The sequence below is a fragment of the Stegastes partitus genome, unplaced genomic scaffold (genome assembly GCF_000690725.1).
Source record: "Stegastes partitus isolate 25-593 unplaced genomic scaffold, Stegastes_partitus-1.0.2 Scaffold1371, whole genome shotgun sequence".
Taxonomy (NCBI): Eukaryota; Metazoa; Chordata; class Actinopteri; family Pomacentridae; genus Stegastes; species Stegastes partitus.
In genome coordinates this window covers 98,934-103,826 of record NW_007579102.1, presented here as the reverse complement: position 1 = coordinate 103,826, position 4,893 = coordinate 98,934, and positions in this window count along the sequence as shown.

Genomic DNA, 4,893 nt, shown 5'->3' with positions numbered 1-4,893 from the left:
GCTACCTGCTGCCCTTTCTCTGATTGGCTCCAAACCTCCACAAGTATTTTATGGAGGTAAGGTCATCTTTCTGCTGTGATGAAACTCTTTCAGATTGTTTTCATCTTGTCAACGTTTTAGGAAGAAAAAAAAACAGGCAAAAGAAAGCTTCATCCTCAGCCTGAGTCTGCGAGTTTTATACGACACTCAGTCTGTGTTTAATGATTCAACAGCTTGACCTTCAGCCCAACTCTCACCGATTACCACCGGCTCTGAAATCTCTGCTTTTCTTAATGGACTTCTGAATGTGTCCGTCCTGATGATACAACAAATTATCAACACACGGGCCGTGATGTCAGGAAAAAAGCCGTGACATCACTATCTGTGTGTGTTGTTGTTCATAAACACAACACAAAACTCTCCCATATTGTTAATCAGGCCAGCTCAGTCATTGGTTCACCACAAACACGTCTCTGAGCTGTATCACCTGATCACAGAGGACCCCTCTCAGCCTCCATCACTCCTTCCAGCTACTTCCATCAGGCAGATGCTACAAAGTTCCACTGGGCCGCAAAAACATCGATAAAAAATCCTTTTTCCCACTGCAACAACCACCCTGAACAAAATGAAATCAGACACTGAACAGCACATTTTATCGGCTGCTGTTTCTTCTTAACAATTCTTTTAGACGTCTGTGAGCTCGTGTCTGAAGTTTGTTTGTATGTGTGTTGTATTTCTACTGTCGGAGCCTCGTCAAAGGAGAATTTCTGTCACCGTTTGGGACAGACAATAAAGTTTTTCTCTATAAGTTAATATGCAACACACACATATGAGCCAGTGTGTGTTTAACAGGATACACCCGGTGGACCAGGAAGTCACTGAGTAACACACACAACCTCTCCTTTTATGTCCCTCTTCCTGGAAGTGACCACACACACACACACACACACACACACACACACTCCCTGTCTTCCTCCCACACTCCTTTTAATGAAAACACTTATCTGCCTGTGTTTCTTTTGTCAAACACTAGCTGTTGCACTTGAACACACCGTCATGGCCGACCACTCTGTCACAGGAAGTGACTCGACCACCTGGGCTGTGTCTGAATCCCTCCCTATGTCCTACATAGTGATCACTATATAGGGTGCACGCCATTCTGTAGGGGTGTCCGAATGTTAAGTTACAAATGTTACACCCTAAATAGTCACTGAAAATATCCCACAATGCACCGTGAACAGTAGCGCACAGCCGATGGTCACTAACCAGCAATATGGACCGTCATGCATTGCGCGAAAGGAAATGGAAACGGACATGAACGAGAGGGCGGGAAAATTCCTGTTTGTTTTGTTAAATGTTATTTTACTCGGACAGTGAACGGCGCTAAACTGCGGCGCTGGGTTGTGATTTGGACAAACTACAGCACTTTATTTAAACTGCTTTTAGTTAGTGGATCCTGAAGAAACGCTCTCATCTGGTGTGTACAGCAAAATGACAATAAACTGGGTTTAATTTGATTTCTTAGCTACGCAATAAACTGTTAATTTGATGTGTTTGTACGACGCTGTTGCACAAATCGCGGCTAGCAAGCAACATCATTAACAGCTCGAGTAGCGTCCGAAATGATGCTTTGCCGAGGTGCTCCCTACATCGTGATCATTATATAATGATCACGATGTAGGGAGTGAGTGGGTGATTTCACACACAGCCCTGGTGTCTGAAAACATCCAGTAGTGATGTCACTGATAAGTCCCGCCCCTCTACACATGCCAATCAGTGGGCAGAGAATTTTATGGCTGAACTGTATTTTTAAACACAAAGAGGAAAAGCAGTCAGTGAGCTGCTACATGATGATGAAATGATGGCTGAGTGACTTCTACATTTCAAGAACTCTGGAACATTTGAGGAACCACATTAGAACTTTAAGAGAAATTTAATGAATTCTGTGACCTACAGGAGCAACTTCATCAGACTTCAAATGAGCCTACGCCTTGTGTTTCCTGTTTTTATCAGTCACACTTGTAAAGACCATGCACACCATCATGTCCTGAGTGTATTACAAAATAAATAAAGACATTTATGGAGTCATTGAAACGCATGAATCTTTGTCACAAAAAACAATCACGATTTTTTCCCCTCCCCATAGATTTATTAAAGATCTTCTGGAAATATGAAAAAACCTGCCGAGTCATAAATATACATACAGCAACTTGAATCACCAGTTGTATTGATGTAGAAAGTTGTGTTAATTACATTTTCTTAGTGTCTTAACTTCTCCTGAGTGGTTCTGGTCGACTCCAGCTGCTGACTCCTCTGATCCAGTTCAAACAGAACCATCTGATCCACTCATCAGACTCCGACTCTACAGTGGGAACGTCTGAGGAGCTCAGCAAAGATCTGGAGAAGAACATCAGTGACTGGAACCAGTCAGAAAGTGACTTGGAGCCGTTTCAGAGCAGCTTCAGATCCAGAACCATCAGTGTGTCAGCATGAAGTTCATGGTCCAGTTGTGTTACTGCCACCATCAGGAAGGAAACACAAACTAGCAGCTGCTGCTGAGAGACGACTGGTCAGGATGGTCAAGAGTCAACCAGGAAGCAGCAGGAAGCAGCTCTGGATGGACCAGAAGCTGCTGGAACACAGCTGTCAGTGTCCACAGGGTCTGACATCAACATGAGCTGAGAGGCTGATGGAGAAGGAAGTTCTTCTTCTACAAGCAACAATTTTGTTTTTGATGTGCATTAGCCCTCTTGGAAAAATCCTCAGCCATTTTAAAAATGTGTCCTATCATCTCTATGTTGATGATATTTAATCATACTTTTCTTTTAAGGAGTCACAGCCATTCTAGACTTGTGGTCAAAAACTGTTTTTATCACTTGAGAAACGTTGCTAAATTGAGGCCAATTTTATCAAACTCTGATCTTGAACTCGTGATTCATGCTTTTATTTCATCTGGTTTAGATTATTGCAATTCTCTTTTTACTTGTTTTAACAAATCTGTTCTAAATCGCCTCCAACTGGTTCAAAATGCTGCAGCAAGGCTGTTAACAAGCTCCAGCAGACGGACTCACATTGTGCCCGTTTTCTGCTCCCTGCGCTGGATCCCCATTGAATTTCAAATAGATTTTAAAATTCTAGTGACGACTTTTAGAGCCTTGCATGGCCAGGCCCCTGAACATGTCTGTGATCTGCGGTGCCCCCACTCCTCTGGTCGCACCCTTCGGTCCTCAGGCCAGAACCTCCTCGTGGTCCCAAAGACCCGCTTTAAAACCAGAGGTGACTTGTCCTTCCTCAGTCCCTCCATGAAACAGACTCTGCTGATTGGTTTAACATGCAGCTGAAGACACATTTGTTCAGACAAGCTTTTAGTTGACAGGATTTCTGTTGGCTTGCTTTTTATCTACATTATGTTCCCTGTACCGTTTATACTATGTTGTCTTGTGTGAAGCACTTTGTGATTTCATTCTGTCAAAGGTGCTCTACAAATAAAGTTCTTCTTCTTTTTCTTCTTCCTCTAGAAGCAGAACCTTAAACTGAAGTCTGCTGCTGGTCACATGGACAAAGAAAAGGCCTTCTGGAGGAAAGTTCTGGTCAGATGGAACCAACACTGAGCAGAACCATGTCTGGAGGAGAGAAGGTGAGGCCTTTAACCCCAAGAACACCAGACCTACCATCAGGCATGGAGGTGGAAGGATCAGTTAGGTTTTTGAAATTTGTCTCGATAGTGTTAGGATTAAGGTTTAGGGTTTATTGTTAGGTTCAGTGCAGACGGGGAAAACTTAACCAAATATTGGCATTTCTGTATGTATATTTTTAAACAGTAGATTTTGTCATATTTTCAGAAGACCATTAATAAATCAGTGAAAAAACCAAAACACGATTGCGTTTGTGACAAAGATTCATGTGTTTCAATGATTCCATCCCAGAAAATTCAGAGCTATAGGACTCATTGGAAACTCAGACTGCCATGACATACATGGTCTGTAGAAGTGTCTGGAGACTTTGGTTAACGACTATATACAGTACATATATATGTATATCTATTTATACAGTGGTGACTCGATGATCCGACACTAAATGTAAAACCTTCTTTTATGTCGGATATCAAGGCTGTCGGATTGTCCAGACGGAGGTCCAGATACGAGGAGGGCTTGATGCTGGAAGGCTCATTAGTTGTTCATTATTGTTCATTAGTTGTTAGAATAACTAGTCGGGCTTTCTGGTCTCTGGATATTCAATTAATAATGAATATCAGAATATCCGGTGCGGTCGGGGGACACTTCCACCCCGGGGCAGCGCTCTGTCGGGGTGGAAGTGTCCAGAACACACAGGCAGTACTTGGCTGCTGATGCTAGTTTAGTTAGCGCTCACACTTCTGTTTCCTCCATCGGTGGCGGCGGGGGAGTGGCAGATACGCTCCACCGTTACCATCCATGTTTACTTCCATAAACACTGAGCACGCTCGCTGCGTGTGACGTCGTCGTGTCCTCTTCTGCGCATGCGGGACACTTTTGGCTCGTATGAAGTTCACACAGCAGATCACATACAAGTCGCATTGAACTGGAAACGTGAAGGAAGTCACAAAGAAATCCTCATTGAGCATCAAGTCCTGCAGTGTGAACGTAGCCAATCTGTGGGATTGTTCAGTCAGATAATACGCCGTCATCCTGATTGGTGACATTAAATGTCATGTCGGAGTCACAATCCAAGGCTGTCGCTATGTTAAGGCTGTTTTTATGGGTTCTGTTGGTTTTTCCTAAAAACCTGTCAGATAGCAGGTTTAGGATGTTCAGGGTCGGATTATCGAGTCACGACTGTACATATGTGTGTATTTCTGTATAAATGTTGTTTTTTAAAAACATATGAAAATAACTTCTTTAATCATATTATCCCAGAAAGAAAAAAAAAAGTTGA